General features: G+C 42.1%; 1 protein-coding gene across 1 annotated transcript in view; it reads left to right on the top strand.

Moving 5' to 3' along the window:
- LOC109430237 (T-box transcription factor TBX6) overlaps positions 1-17,372 on the top strand; it is a 436,935-nt gene that overhangs the window by 206,530 nt on the left and 213,033 nt on the right. The window lies entirely within an intron of this gene.

Below are 17,372 nucleotides of genomic sequence, written 5' to 3'. Positions count from 1 at the left end.
GAATTCCTGGAGCATTCGCTGAAATAAATCCTGGAAAAATCTCTGTAAGAATCCAAGGAGGAATCCTTGGAAGAATGCCAAGAAAATTTCCTGGAAAAATGCCTAGGAGAATTCCTGGTGGAATTCTTGGAGGATTCCCTGAAGTAATTCCTGGAGAAATCTTTGGATGAATTCCTGTAGGAGTCTCTGGAAAAAATCCTTGGAAGAACGCCTTGAAGATTTTTTGGATAAATTTCTGTAGGTATTTTTGTTAGAATTCTTGGAAGAGTCGCGGAAGAAATTTCTGGGGGAATATTCCTCCAGGGATTAATGGAGCAAGTCCTGAAGGAATGCATTGAGGACATCCTGGAGGATTTCTTGGAAAGATCTCTAAAAAATGTAAGATTTTTAGAGGGATCCTAGAGGAATGCCTGTAGGAATTCCTGAAGGAATCTCCAGAGGAACTACTGGAGAAATCCCTAGTGGAATTTCTGGTGGAATTTCTAGAGGAATCTTGAGATAAATTCCTGGAGGAATTTTTGAAAAACAATCCCTGCAAAAAAATCCTGGAATCCCTGCAGGTATCCCTGGAAAAATTCTTAGAGGAATTCCTGAAGAAATTGTATCTCTTAAGGAATTTGTAGAGGAATACCAGGAATAATTCCTGAAGAAATCGCAGATGGAATTCTTGGAAAAATTCTGGAGGAATCCTTAGAAAAATTCCTAAAGAGATTACAGAAGGAATCCCAGAAGCCATTTCAAGAGGCATTCCTAAGGGAACCTCTAAACTGAATTAATTTCTGGAGGAGTTCCTTAAAGAATACAAGGAGGAATTCTAAGAATTGGGAGAATCTTTGGAGGATTTTTTCAAATAAGTTGTTCCAGAAAGAATCACAGAAGGAATTCTCGAGTTAAGCTCTGCAGAAATTCTTGAAGGAATCCATGGAGACATCCCTGGAGGATATCCTAGAGGAATGCCTGCAGGGATTAACGGAGGAATCTCTAGAAATACCCCTGAAAGAATCTCTAGAAGAATTCCTGGAGGAATTTCTGGAGGAAACCCTAGAGGCATTTTTAGAAGAATCCCTGCAGCAATTCCAGAGGAATCCCTGGAATATTTTTGGAGGAATCTCTGAAGAAATTTGTGGGGGAATCCCTGGAAGAATTCCTATAGAAATTTCAGTTGGATCCGTGGGGCAAAACCTAAGGAAAGTTCGTGGAGGAAATGTTTGAGGAATCCCTGTAGCAGTTCCAGAAGGAACCCCAGGAGGAATTCCGGAAGCAATTCCTGGAGGCATTTCTAAGTGAATCCCTAAACTGTCCCTGGAAGAAGTACTGGATTTATTCCAGAAGAAGTTCTTAAGTAATTCCAGGAGTGTTCCTGGGGGAATCTTTGGAAGATTTTTAAAATAATCACTAGAGTTGTTCTTGAAAGAAACACAGAAGAAATTCCCGGGTGAATCCCTGGTGGGATTTTTGAAGGAAAACCAGGAGGAATTCCTGAAGCAATCCCACGAAGAATTCCTCAGGAAATCCCAGAGAAGCTTTCTTAACAAATTCCTGGAAGAATTTCTGTAGGAAATAATATGAAGCAATCCATGTCTGCAATAATTGTTGGACGAATTATTGTTGGAATCTCTGGACGGACTACCGAAAGAATGTTATGAACAATGTTTAACCCTCAAAGCCCCAGGACAAACTTCTTTTTTTAAATCATCTGATACTCAGGATCTGTAAAATATAAAAATAAGCGGTTTCACTATGATCGATGGGAAGAGTTGTACTTCATGTAAGAGTAGTTGTCAAACCGGAAGTCCATGTTTGAACCTGTTTTTGCACCGGAAATAAGTGTTCCCTGGGGCAATGTTTTGGCGAGTCGTCTATGAATCCGGTATTTTATAATAATTCTGAAATCTTTAACAACTTGAAATGGTAGGCCAACGCAAGAACACAATGCTGAGGCTGCTTTCTGGCATGAGATGCATCTGAAACTTGGTCCCAGGAGTGTACTTCCGGTAGGACTCCCTAAGACCAAATTTCGTGATCATAATCATTTTGAACCTGAAAAGATGATTTTAGAAGTTTGGTATCTATGAAAAATTTGTTTCGTATATTTGAGCCCTTCTTTTAAAAGTATCACTCATGTGATTAATCCACCTAAAATTCAAACACGGGTCATACTTCTAGCCAACGAATTATTACTAGATCATTGCATACTTTTAGGCGTTTATCGATTTCTGTCCCGATTTACAAAATTGATTCCATTTTGTAAAAGCACGCTTCGCTAAGGAATTTAAGGCCTGATTGAGATTCCACCTTGATTGATCTACCGAGAATTAACAGCTAATTATTGAAAAAGTAGCCTAAAGGCAGCTGTAGAACATATCGCCAAACATAGCACCAGGGAACACTTATTTCCGGTGCAAAATCAGGTTCAAGCATGGACTTCCGGTTTGACAACTACCCTTGCATGAAGTACAACTCTTCCCATCGATCATAGTGAAAACCGCTTATTTTTATATTTTACAGATCCTGAGTATCAGCCGATCAAAAATAAAAAGTTTGTCCTGGGGCTCTGAGGGTTAAAGGGACTACTGTATTAATATTTAGCTAATCTCTGGTAAAATTTCTTGAAGATATTCCTGCTGAAATACTTCGAATTATTCCTGAAGAAATATCTAAAGGAACATTTCCAGAAATACATAAAAGAATTTCTGTTGACATCCCTTTGGGAATCCCTGGAGAAATTGCTGGAGGAATCCTCAAAAAATCACAGTAACAATCACTGGAGGATCCTCTATAAATATCCCAGGATAAATTCCTGGAGGAATGTCTGGAAAAACCTATAGAGGAATTCTTAAAAAATTCTCTGGAGCAATCCATGGAGGAATTCGTCGATGCATCCTTGCTGTAGTATTTATAAAAGGTTCTGAGGAATTGAATTTGATGCATTCCCTGGAACAAACCATGAAACAATCACTATCGGAACCCTCCAAGATGTCCATGGAAGAATTCACTAACGAGAATCTCGTGGTGAAGTCCCTTGTGGAATTTCTGAAAGAGTTCCTGAAGAAGTTCCTGAATAAATTCCTCAAGGAATTTCTGAAGGTGTCCTTGACAAAATTCGTACAGGAATCCCAAGTATTTTGCGCTTAGCATGACGTTTGTTTGAATTGAATGCTAGCGAAAATTCGTGTAGCAGTAGCACATAACTACACTCTATAGCAGCATATAAATCTACTAAGTCTTTCTTTTTCCCTAGCGGAACCGGTTCCGGCATATCTGGAAAATTTGGGCATGCAGTTTTTGTATTCCATGAATAAACATCACAAAATTTAGCCATTCAGTCAAGCTTGTTATTTGGGAAAAAAAAAATCATGATAAGATTGAAGTGATTTTCTTGGGGAAATATTTGGCGAAACTTGCTGTGGTTCTCAAGTAAGAAAGGTTTGATAATTGTGCACACTTAATTCAGATTGCCGGGATATCAGCATTTTTCAATTCTTTTGCCGAGATTTGCACAGCCGAGTAATCAGCTAACAACAATTTTGCTGAGATCTCAGCAATTTTGACAGTTCATTGCTGAGCTTCGGCAATCGTTTTGCTGAGAGTGAGCTAACAAATGTCACTCTTTGCTGGGATATCAGCTGATAGTTTTACTGAGCAGACGGCTGTGCGCGTTTTTGCCGAGCCCGCAAATCTGTTTTAAGTGTGTGGATAAAAACCCTAATTATTAGATTTTTTTTTGTGATATTTTTTCTGGAACTCAGAATTATTGATAATCTTTGAGTTGGTTCGATTTAAAAAATAAATCGGGTGAAAATTTCTTCCCAAACGTTTGCGGGCTTCCCAAGGAAGAAGGTTCCAGGTACTATTGCCTCGACATCTACCGTAGATGATGTAGCTGTTTCGAAATTGGTGAGATTGTTCATTTTGTATCTACAATTATTTATTCATTTGCCATGTGTCTGTGTACTTTTGGGAGGAGGGTAAATAGGAGGGTATGAAATATATTGCTGGCTGGAGGCGGGAGTCGTGGTTACAAGGCCCAAATCACGGAGATATCCTCCGCATAAGCATCACAATTATTTGATTGCGATGGTTGTGGTTAGATCAGCTCCAGCAGTCTGCAATATGTTTGACGCACCCTTGGGGAACAAACCGCCAGACGGAATTATGAATATGTATTAAGAGGAACCGTACGACATGGCAAGACCTGCACTGGTGGTGGTTATCAACCACATCACATCACATCAATATGGAACGATCTCACCGATATTAGATGACCTAACATTTCCTATTGACCCCAACATCCTACTAGGGTGGTATACACGTGTACTCGTTATAGTTTTGACTACTTGGTGTAAATCATACTAATTCAAATTCTTAAGAACGCCAGAACTGTGATTATTCATTCCATACAAAATGGTAAACCGATGCTGGGATGTATCTTTTGGCTCAAAGGTGTGATGGAAAATTTTTAAACTCTCAAATACATAGTGAGCAGTTACCAGTTTACAGCACCCAACAAGAACCTCACACATCCCAGGCTCCACGTTCAATTTCCAACGAACTGTCAAAAGGAAATGCTGTTGTTCAAATATAAACACTCTCGCGTATTTGCTCAAACCATTTCGTTTCTCCTGTTACCATACAGTGACTATATCTCAAAACTAGTGTTTTGATTTGAGTTTCTCACTTCTTAGTCTAGGTATCGAATTCCGCACCTTTTTCCCAACCAACCCAGCAGCAGCTTGGATCGCTACAACCTTTCCTCGGTTCAACACCCCTAGCCAGACGCAGCAGAAAAACATCCCGTCCGACCACGACTCACAACCATCGTCGTCGCGTCGCGGGAAAAACTAGGAGGAAAAAAGTGTCAAATTTCTTTCATCAGTCGAATCTCACCTCTAAGACTACCAGTTTTAGAGCTTTGCCCTCTCTCGTCGCGCACCTTTCCTCCGAAGCAACTAAGCAAACTTCATCTTTTCAATGGGGTCTGGTTGGAGCTGAGTTGCCCTATTCCATCGTCAGGAGAAATTGAACAAAGCTTTATTATGTGGCATCTAGCTTAGATGTAATAAATACTACGCTCGAGTATATTAGGGGAGAATGTTCCTTAACGAACCGTTAAAATTGATATGAAAATCTACTTTTTCTAATATGTACATTAGTGACCCGATTTTGTCAGCACTTTTGGAACACATTTTTCGCTCTCTTTGAAAATCTTCCCGTAACGTGGGTAGATCACCTTATCATGGTGCGTTACGGCGTAAGATCTACTATAACATTTGTTTCAAGAGGATTCAGGTAATTTTTAGCTATGTTTAAGCAAATTTATTTTCTTAAATATATCACTGTTGAGAGCGTATCACCATTTAATACTATTTTCTATTCCAGATGTTCAAACAATTAACCCTGCAATCAAGACGGGAAATATTCTTCTTTTTTTTTAAGGGTCAAAATTACCATGTTCATTCAGTGACATGTAGACCACGTTGTCAGCGTCGTTTTTCTTCAAGTCGAGTTTCGTAATTTCGCGGGTGTAGATGGGGTTTTTCTACCGTTTTCTATTTTTGTATCACTCGTTTTACTCGTTTTTTTGTTTGTTGTTTATTCGGAATTGAGATGTTTTTGTTTTCTCTGATCGCCTAATCGCATTTTTTGCGCGCGTTTTAATCATTCATTACAAAATTTCGATAAACCTAGAGGAATCGGTTCTGCTCGTGCCTCTCACTGAGCAGAAACATAAGTATTCAAACAATAAATAGAAAAAAAATATCTTGTTTCGTTTTATTTTCGTTTAACTCGTTTTACGCGTTGTTTGAGATAAATTGAGCTGTATGTTTCGTTGTTTTTGCGGCTTTTTGTTTGTTTTATTTCATTTTTTTCGACTCATCGACTTTTTTCGCGCATTTCAAACATTTATTGCACATTTCTGATTATCCTTGAGGGATCGGTCCTGCTTGTGCCTCTCACTGAGTAGAAACATAATTATTCATAAATAAAAAGAAAAAAAGCTATCGACTTTCAAAAGATTAAATTTTAACCAAGTAAAAACAACAAATGCCATGAGTGCATCGCCAGTTTTTTTTTTTCAGACAAATCTTTGACCTAATACATCCCCCAACCACCCACTCTGTAGTACTTATGAGGGTGTCACTGAGTCAGATGTCTCTTAAGGCGCTGTCCATAAACTACGTAGACTCAAATTTGACAATCTCAGACCCCCCTCCCACCTCGTAGACTTTCGCCCATACAAAATTTTCGAAACTTGTATGGACCGTAGACTTTGGCCAGAATCACAAAATTAACCTTAACACCACCGAGGGCCGCAAAACCAAACGATACCAAGTGATTAAGTGATAAGTGAACAAACTTTCCTGAAAACAAAGATTGTATTTGCTAAAACATATCTTTAAATGGTTATAGACCTTTTTTTTAAACTGCTTGGTTTTATTATACAAATTTCAAAAAATATATCCAAATGTAACAAATCTTTTCAAAATGGTGAAAATATGATGTGTGTGCGAGTTGGCCTCATGTCATACTTACCTTACCGATCAGGCTAAGGCCGGGGTGGCCTCTGCTGTACATAGTAGCCGTCTCCATTTCACTCGGTCCATGGCTGTTTGTCTCCAGTTCCGCACTCAACGTAAGGTCCGCAGATCGTCCTCCACTTGGTCGACACACCTAGCTCGCTGCGCATCACGTCTTCTTGTACCGGTCGGCCCCACGAACTCTCTTGCAAGCGGTGATAGTCGGCGGCATAAAATTCGGGAGAGTATCTTGTAGGCAGTGCTCAGTAGTGTGATCACGCGGTAGTTCCCGCAATCCAACTTGTCGCCCTTTTTGTAGATGGGACACACGATAATAGAGTTAAGAAACTATAGAGGACGAATGTCGCTGCTGTTCCCTTTGTTCTCGTTCGGAAACATGTCGGGTATCTATCTGTCAAACTGCATACTTTTTCGCTTTGACACTTATAGCCCGGCCTATCTCCGCCAGCAAGAGATGTTTCGGCAGCGACGCCAGCGACATTCGTCCTCTATAGTTTATTAACTCTATTCACACGATACCTTCCATCCATTCCTCCGGCAATACTTCCTCCTCCCAAATCTTGGTAAATGTCTCAGTTAAGTGCTCTCACCAGTGCTTCTCCACCGTATTTTAGAAGCTCGCTTGGTAGTTGATCTGCTCCAGCGGCTTTGTTGTTTTCCAACCGGCTAACCTCATCTTCAATCTCTTGGAGGTTAGGCAGAGATGGCATGCTCCTCAATGCGAAAGGTGAGAAGAGATAATATGCACTCTACACACGACTTCCAACGAGAGCGTGAGTGAACTACGTTACTTTTTTCACACACAAGCCAGCCGCTCACACTTTGGCATTCATCAGCGGCACACTCAAAATGAGTGCTCAAACAAATGTTAGAACAAACATGTTTTTTTCAGTCTCTGCGTGCATATTTTGTGCGCGCAGAAAATGTGAACACAAAAATTCGTGTTGAGAGCGCACTTAGTCGTGCTTCCAGTGTAATACTGTGTGTACCGCAGGAATATGAAAGTAGGCATTTAGAAAGACCCTATCAACCAGTGATCGTATAAGATGTTGCATAAGATGTAAAAGTGGAGGCGATATGCCTGCATTTTGCATGCGCCTAAATGGAGGCATGCACGCATATGACCTAAACTTTATCATCTTATGCAACATCTTACACGATTACTGGTTGTCTGGGAATGGTTTCTTTGGCAATGTTTTTTTTTTTTTTTATATCCAAGGGCTTGCAGTTGATGGGCCGTTCCTTTCAAGAACTTGCTACTAGACGGCACTAATAAGAATGCAAATTAGCAGGATCCTGATTATTTACAAAGCTGGTTTCTTCGACAAAGTCGTTTGGTATGTCAAGGGCTTACACACTAAGATTCAGATGTTCCAGCTCAGTAATTTTTTCACTGAGTTCAGTATTTTTTTTTTCATCTTTTTACTGAGTTTTCAACAGCAGATTTATCTCGGTACACTCGGTTATCGTATTTACCGTTCACCAGTAACGATATTTACCGTGTATCAGTAACTTTTGACAGTTTATTATCTGAGCTCGGTAACTCATTTACAAAATATCCGCTAAAGAAACAACCGAGCGTACCGTGAAGGCCCTTTATTGTGGAATTCTGTCACGGAGCGGCACCAGTTACAAAATATTAAAAACATGTAAATGATTGGAATTTCTCCAAAAGCATTCAACAAACTGTAACTTTTTTCCTTTCGAACATAAATTAGTAGAGTCAAATCATCTTCAAAGGCTAATGTTTCAGTCATTAATGTTCTAAATTTCATTTAGTTTAGGTAGTTCAATTAACCAAAAGATATAGTAGTTTAATGAATGGCAGGAAAATTAGAAGTATTTTACTAGAAATGCTCTAACTACGTGTAGAAGTAACCAATCAAGCCCAAATTTGTACCTTACTTATAGCTAACTAATGCTAACTAGTAGTATTCACTAGCATTCAAAATTTAAGGTTTTTTTGGAGCACCTTATAAAAAAATTGAACCTCATTGAAAAAATTTAAGCTAATTATCAAAATGTGCATGCTTTCGAAAATTTGCCACCAGCGCCGCCTAGTTGCAGAAACTCAAACCAAATCAGGTTGCTGAGATATGTGAAATTTAAAATTGGTTTGCTCTCTAGCGCCGCCTAGCGGTGAAATCACGAATCATACGGCCCATACTCTGAAAGCTCTTGACCAGCTGAACAACTTTGCCGTAGAAACCCACTCCCTAAGTAATCAGGATCCTGAAATATATGAGATTGAAATTTTGTTAGTTTGTCTGTGATTTATGTGGGTGTCAGGCCATTCGGCCGAAGGTCATTGGGCCGAAGGCCATTCGGTCAAAGGTCATTAGGCCGAATGGTCATTAGGCCGAATGGTCATTGGGTATTCTTCTTGCCGTTACGTCCCCACTGAGACAAAGCCTACTTCTCAGCTTCTATGAACATTTCCACAGTTATTAACTAAGAGCTTCCTCTGCAAATGACCATTTTGCATTTGTGTATCGTGTGACAGGCACGAAGACACTTTATTGATGCTGAATCTACTGATAGTTTACCCATGAATTTTTCCTTCTTTTAAATATAGGCTGTTCTTTCTAGTATCAATGCTAAAGATTTATTTATTTATTTATTAATTTATTCATCTGACCTAGCTGGTCTTAATGAACATAAGGGACAGGGAAAAGCCGATTTGAGTGAATTGTTCTCAAAACTTACTCAAATCGGCGTAAAAACCCTATATCTGTTTACAAAACAAGCATACACAACAAATTACACGTATAAAATTACATAATACAATACAATTTACAAGTCAATTAGGTAAAAAAAAGTCAATTTGAATATTTTTCCATTCTAATGCGAGTGATCCTTGTACCGGTGGGTTCTCGTCTGCCGCTTATCGAAACCATTCCCTCAAGCGGTTCTTGAAAGTGGTCGACGAAACATTGAAGTCAAAAACTGCATACACTTCGTTGAACTTAGTCGTCATAAAGCGGATAGGGTCATGTTCGCCATACAATGAGTTCCTCTGTTCCAGCATCAGGAAGTTACGTTCGCGAAGAATCCGTTCGGGTGCGTAGATATGGAGCTGACTTAGTAACGCCGAGGAATCCGATTCTCCGAGCAGAATTTTGGCGATAAACACTGCTTGGGCAACACTCCTTCTATTTTCTAGCGTGGATAAACCGAGTAGTCTGCAGCGGTCCTCATAGTGCGGTAAGGGGCTGTCCATAAACCACGTGGTCATGAGGGGGGGGGGGGGGGGGGGTTCGGCCAATGATTATTTTGTATGGACAAATAAAAAAAATTGTATGGAAAAATGACCACGCGGGGGGGGGGGGGGTTGAAAAGTCCCAAAAAAATGACCACGTGGTTTATGGACAGCCCCTAAGTTGATGGGATCACGCCATGGTAAGTGCCTCAGCGCTGCACGAACAAACTTTCTCTGGACTGCTTCAATCCTCGCAATCCACGTTGACTGATACGGGCACCATACAACGGAATTTGATTCCAAAATAGAACGGACCAGGGCACAGTACAACGAGCGAAGGCATAACGGGTCGTTGAATTCATTAGAAATCTTCAGCATAAATCCCAGTTGGCGGTTTGCTTTGTTGATGATGGTGTTGAAATGAGGTTGAAAAGTAAGGGCTGAATCCAGTGTAACACCAAGGTCACGCACTTGCAGAGCGCGTTCGAGTGGCTGATCCCTGATGAAGTAGTTGTGGGTTATTGGCTTGTGCTTCCGGTGATACGATATTATACTGCATTTCGGGATACTAATTGTTAACATGTTCGAGGTGCACCAATCGTCAAAAGCATTTAACAGCTGTTGCAAATTCAGGCAATCCTGCACGCACTTGACTACCATGTATAACTTTACATCATCAGCATAAAACAAACGGCATCCTGGAGGCAGTAGAAACGACAGTTCGTTTATGAAAAGCGAAAACAAAAGCGGGCCCAAATTACTCCCTTGTGGTACACCAGACGCATTTGAGAAAGGTAGCGATGAAGCACATCCAATCTTAACTATCAAGCTACGATCTCTGAGGTATGAGCCGAGCCAGCAAACTAGATCCGCTGAGACACCAATTATTTTCAGTCGTTCCAAGAGTATACCGTGATCAACTCGGTCGAAGGCGGATTTCAGATCAGTATAGACCGTGTCAACTTGTGCGCCAGCATCCATGTTTCGTAAGCAAAATGAGACGAATTGGACCAAATTTGTGGATGTAGACCTTTTGGGGAAGAATCCATGCTGGTCGGAGGAAATGTAGTTCTTACAAGAAGCAAACAGCGCGTCATTCATAATGATCTCCAACACTTTTGAGCACGCACACAACGAAGTAATTCCTCTGTAATTCTCAACGTTATTGCGGTTACCTTTCTTGTGCACAGGAAACATGATTGAAGTTTTCCAGCTGGAGGGAAAGCGGCATTGTCGGAAGGATAGGTTAAAGAGTGTAGTCAGAGGCGAAACTAGTACATCCTCGCACTTTTTGAGAACGCATGCTGGTATACCGTCTAAACTTGGCGTAACTGAGTATTTAAGCTTTCGGATTGCTAATCGAACTAGCTCCTCTGTAACCGTAAAGCTACTTAAAGGACAGACGTTCAAAGGTGTATCCCTGCAAGCATAGGTAACTTGATGAGCAGACGAAACAGTTTCGTTAAATGCGCTTTTGAAGTGTGTAGCAAAAAGCTCGCATTTCTGCGGAGCGGTAGTAGCCGTGTTATTTCCTAAGAACATTTCCGTAGGTAATCCGCTCTCTTTTCGCTTGGTGTTCACGAAATTCCAAAACTGTCGTGGGTTCCGGCGCAGATTCGCTTGTGTCCTGATGCAGTGACGTTTATACAAGAGACGATTGTATGTTCGGTAATCGTTGCTAGCGAGAGCAAAACGATGTCTGGCGAATGGACAACGATTTCGGCAGTAAGCACGAAGAGCATTGGACCTGAGCCGCTTCAGGTGACGCAAATGGGTGTTTCCCCATGGTGGCTTAGGGGCTGGCCTCCGCAACGGTACATAATCAGCCATGACTCCGTTCACAATGCTCGTAAACGCCTCAACAGCAAGATCAATATCTTCGAAGTCCGCTATTGCATTCCAATCAACTTGAAGGAGGGCTGAAGTAAGCCCTGGAAAATCAGCGCGATAAAAGTTCAGTCCTAATTCTTCCGCAATATCCTCGAATGGATTGAGTTTTGGTGGATGAACGGTAATTTCAAGAGCGGGATGATTGTCATCCAGGGTTGACAATGGTACAACAGCTTCGTGGATTTCATAATCTTCCAGTGCTGCTTCATTCAGCAAGACAAGATCAAGGATTCTGCCAAAAGAATTGCAGATGTTGTTTATGTTCGTGACACCATGAAAGCTGAAACCATCCAGCAACACAGCGCAAGCAGGAGAGATGTGGGATCGTAGCGCGTTAACAGTGGGACGACTGTTTTCAGGTGTACTCCATATTAGACCTGATTGGTTGTAGTCGCCAAGAAGGAGTGCATGGTCGTTGGATCCTAGACGAGAATACACAGCATCGATCGATTGGAGATGGCCATTCACACAACCGAGATCATTTTTGCGATCCGGTGGCAAGTAGATTACACCAATACTAACACAGCAATCCGGTAGCTTCAATTTGACAAACAGCTGTTCGATCGTGACATCAACCGGTGTTGTATCCAGCAAGCTGTTCAGCGAAGAGGAGACAGCTATAAGTACACCTCCACCACGTGTAAAATAGTTTTAGCACTGAAACTGCTGATATTCAATTCATAAACTTTTCCTTCTTCAAAACATAGGCTATTCTTTCTAGTTTCATTGTTAAACTAGTTTTTGGCAAAAATTGTTGGAAAAGGCAAAAACAACGGCTAACTTTCAATTCGTCCTGATGACCATTCGGCCTAATGATCATTCGGCCTAATGACCTTCGGTGTAATGGCCTTCGGGCTAATGACCCAGCATCATTTATGTGATACTGACAAAATTTCCATCTCATATATCTCAGAATCGTGATTACTTAGAAAGTTGGTTTCTTCCGCAAAGTTGTTCAGCTGGTCAAGGGCTTTAAGATCATGGACCGTATGATTCGTAATTTCACAGCTAGGCGGCGCTAGAGAACAAACCAATTTAAAATTTCACATATCTCAGCAACCTGATTTTTTAGAAAGATGGTGTCTTCGGCAATATTGTTTGGTAGATCAAGGGCTTTCAGAATAATTACTATTTGGTTCTAGTTTCTGCAGCTAGGCGGCGCTAGTTGCAAATTTTTGAAAGCGTCTTGTACATGGTACATTTGATGCGGGGGTGAATCTTTTTTGACCGCAGTTTCTTCTGGAGCCCGTAGTAGGCACGACTTCCACTCATGATGCGCCTTCGTATTTCATGGCTCACGTTATTGTCAGCTGTTAACAAGGAACCGAGGTAGACGAATTCTTCTTGAACCTTGAAAGTATCCCCGTCTTTCATAACATCGCTACCAAGGCTTCACCTGTTTCGCTCAGTCCCACCTATCAGCATGCACTTTGTCCTAGCCGCATTCACCACCAGTCTGACCTTTGCTGCTTCACGTTTCAGGTGGGTGTACAGTTCTGCCACCGTTCCAAATGTTCTAGCAATAACATCCACATCATCCGCAAAATAGCCAAATTGATTCGAATGAACTGGATAGTTCACCCCAAATTCTTACGCAGTTTTGCACACCGTCCATCGTTGCTTAAATAATTCTAGTCAGCATCCCAGGGTAGCCGTTCTCGTCCATGATTCTCCATAGCTCGAAGCCGCTTTGATGCCGATGAACAGGTGATGCGTTGGGACCTGGTATTTACGGCATTTTTTGGAGGATTTTCCGTTCGATGAAGATCTGGTCCATTGTCGACCGGCCGTCGATGAAACCGGCTTGATAACTTCCCACGAACTCATTTGTTTTAGGTGACAGACGACAGAAGATGATCTGGGATACGGATAGCACTTCCAAGGCAGCATTTAAAATGCATTCACTCCTCCGGTAGCTGCTCGGTTTACCAGATTCTGACTATAAACCGGTGCAGACAGGTGGCCAACATTTCCGTCCTCCGCTGCACTGGCGTCGTCGTTTCCTCCGTTGCCGTGGGCTTCCGTGCCTACGTTCTCCACGCCATTCAGATGCTGATCGATGTGCTGTTTCCACCTTCCGATCATTTCACGTCCGACCGTCAAGAGGTCTCCGTCTTAATCCCTGCATATTTCGGCTCGCGGCACGAAGCCGTTGCGGGATGCGTCGAGCTTCTGGTAGAACTTCCGTGTTCCTTGGGAACGGCACAGCAGTTCCATTTCTTCGCACTCCGCTTCTTCCAGGTGGCGCTTTTTCTATTGAAAGAGGCGGGTTTGTTGTTTCCGCTTCTGTTTGTAACGTTCCACGTTCTGTCGGGTCCCTTGCTGCAGCTTTACCGCCCTCGCTGCGTTCTTCTCCTCCAAAACCGTTCTGCACTCCTCGTCAAACCATTGGTTCCGTCGATTCCGTTCCACGTATCCGATGGTGCTCTCGGCTGCGTCGTTGATGGCTGCTTTCACTGTACTCCAGCAGTCCTCTAGAGGGGCCTCATCGAGCTCGCCCTCGTATGGCAACGTGGCCTCGAGATTCCGCGCGTATGCTGAGTATGCGAAATTCGGTTGTTTCAGTCGCTCTAGGTTGTACCGTGGCGGTCGCCGGTACCGTACATTGTAAATGACGGAGATTTTTGGGCGCAGTTTGACCATCACTAGGTAGTGGTCGGAGTCGATGTTGGCGCCACGATAGGTCCTGACGTCGATAATGTCGGAGAAGTGCCGTCCGTCAATCAGAACGTGGTCGACTTGCAATTGCGTCTGCTGTGGTGATCTCCAGGTGTAACGATAAGAGAGGCTGTGTTGGAAAAAGGTGCTACGTATGGTCATGATTTGGAGGCGGTAAAATCAATGAGTCGTAGGCCGTTTTCGATCGTCAGCTGGTGGGCGCTGAGCTTTCCAATCGTCGGTCTGAATTCCTCCTCCTGGCCTACCTGAGCGTTTAAATCTCCTATGATGAGCTTGACGTCGTGGCTTGGGCAGCGGTCGTACTCGTGTTCGAGCTGTGCGTAAAATGCATCCTTATCATCAGTGCTTCCGGAGTGTGGTCTGTGCACGTGTATTATGCTGAAGTTGAAGAATTGGCCCATGATCCTCAACGTGCACATTCTTTCGTCGATCGGCCACCAACCGATCACGATGAAAGCCTCATTCATACGCGGGTCTGAATGAGGCGCGCGGAAGCGAGTCTACTTACGCGAAGCATGAACAATGAACATGGCGGGATATGCGGGCAGTGTGGAATAGAAAAACTCTAGCGTAACATTAGGAAAGGGTCTAATTCTTCCGTACACGGAACAACTATTTTCTGACACGAAAAAAGTCAGTAATATAGTTGTTGTCAGATCGCTATGAGTCGAATTCTTCAACCCGGCTTCATTTGTAAACCAGCCTTACCCATATATGTAGTTAAACCTGGTTTAACTTCTAAGCCATAGTGAAGAAATCGTCCCTAAGTCGCTCACTAGATGAAATATATTTTTTCCACATAAATTTTGAGTTGAAAGAACTAAAGTACATTTCCAATTTCATTATTCCTTTGCGTCTCATTTCAATTGGATCGGATTCGCAGACAGAAACTAATATGGGTGTGGTGAAGGTTATATTGCAATCCGGTAAGAGTAAAATCAACAATCAACATCATCGAATGTCGTGCAAGCATCATCCGATCTCATCTATTCAACATACACTATTCTACCCTACTTAACGACGACGGGAGTTTTTCAAGCTCAACCACAACGATCAACCAAAAATATAAATAGATGAGTATGAACAGGTAGGGGTGGAATGGAAGAGGCTGTGACGAACAGAGCGACTCGACGACTTTACGTATCTCATTTCAACCTGGTGGCGAGGTTTGAATGGATAATCGTTCAAACAGAAACCCATTTACATCAAATAAACACAAATAATAACACTTGAAGTGTTGTTAGTTTTTGTCAATTGAATTTTTAATTTGACGCTCACGGTGCGCGGCCGGTGTTTGCTCAAATTGTCGTGACGAGCCCACAGTCGTTGCTTTGTTGCTACACAGAAACCGGTGGCCACTTTTTGTTGGCGATATGATCTCTGAACATGATTATCTTGTTGAGTTTAGTTAAATAGCGCTAGCACAATATCGATCTTCCAGACTTGCCAATATTTGCAGTAATTATAATTTGGGTTCACAATGCATTCGGAACCCAATTTTCCAGTTTATCATGCTATTATACGGCTGCTGCGCAGATGTTCCCACTTGCTGCTGTTGTAGCACGTGATCCCACACACGATAGCATTTAGCGATATGTATCTATCTGTACAGACGCCCAGATACGTAGCAGCAGCAGCAGCAACAGCGCAACAAAAACCCGAAAACCATTTATGGTAATAATTTTCGTTCAATTACGGCCGTAAAATGGTTCATTTTCTTTTCATAATCCCACAATATTGCTGGTGTTATTGCCCACAAGTGCCGACACAACACAAGAAATAAGAGTGGCAAGACGCATGTGATGTGTGGTTGAGCACTGTGAGAAGCGAAGCAAGGCATTACAGCCAACCACCGCCGAGCCAGCCAGCCCAGAGCAGAGATCATTCCATTAAGCAGATGTTGCCCCAAAGCCACCACCTTCCTTGTTACGGGCAGGGTTGCCAGGGGTGCAGATTTAATTAGTCTTATTCCAACAACTGTTTGAAAATACAGATTATAAGAAACATGCTTTTTCCATACAATTTTAGACATGAATTTGAGTTGCCATTATGGGACTTGGGAGGGATAACAATGAATTGATTCATAAAACCACATGAACAAACTCGTGACCAATTACTGTTTTAATTTTGCTAATTTAAAACAAAATATTTCTAATTATCTCATTTGCTAACCTATTACGATGGGAATGGAAGAGCTAGACATCGATATCTGTAAGCAACAGCTAGATTTCTGTATGCTTAGGTTCTCTAAGACGTTTGGTTTGTGGAAAAATGTAGCGTACAGAGAGGGAGCGAAATTTGAAAATGGAATTTGACGCGTTGTTGGAGGTTTTGTTTTAAAAGTTTCGCACTGTAAAAAAATAATTGTCGCTTAGCCAATTTTGACATTTAAGAAAAGCTCAAATGGCAACATGATGAAAGTAAAATTCAATCGCAGGAAGGCATGGACCAAAATGATATGCGAAGGTTTTATGCAATTGTCAATAATGCGCGGCATATGACTGCGTCATGCGCAATGACCATGAAAGAAATTTGCTTACAGACAAACAATGCAATGGTGGCAGTCAGGTGGAAAGAGTTCTTAAAAGTTTGAAATATTGTTGCCAACGGACTACACTAAGGGACACAATCAAACACTTTTTCTAACATAATGTGGAAGCTCTAAATACACGTATGACTTTGCAATCTTTAAACATGGCAACCCTGGTTATGACCTACGCCGAACAGAGTTTGCTATAATACGTTGCGCAGACTGTCAGTCAAAACATCATAAAAAGCTTGCACGAATCACCCGAAAAAAAAACTGGACCCGACCCAATCCATTTGAGTGTGTGTTGATGGGCGGCAGGACATCGCCGGATCGGATCGCATCGCTATGAATCGAGCCCAAAATTGTATGTTTGTTTTACAAAACTACCGCAACCTCGTCAGCGCCGGCTTAGCGCATAGCCAAAGCCAAAGTGCGCTGCCCCTCAAATAAATCCACTTCTTCGTGCGATTCGATGACGACGACGACGGCAACCCAAGCGGAGCGGAGGGCGAGCGATAGAGATTCATCATCTCTA

The sequence above is a fragment of the Aedes albopictus genome, chromosome 2 (genome assembly GCF_035046485.1).
Source record: "Aedes albopictus strain Foshan chromosome 2, AalbF5, whole genome shotgun sequence".
NCBI lineage: Eukaryota > Metazoa > Arthropoda > Insecta > Diptera > Culicidae > Aedes > Aedes albopictus.
The sequence above is the reverse complement of the archived record's forward strand: the minus strand, read 5'-3'. Positions and strand labels throughout refer to the sequence as shown.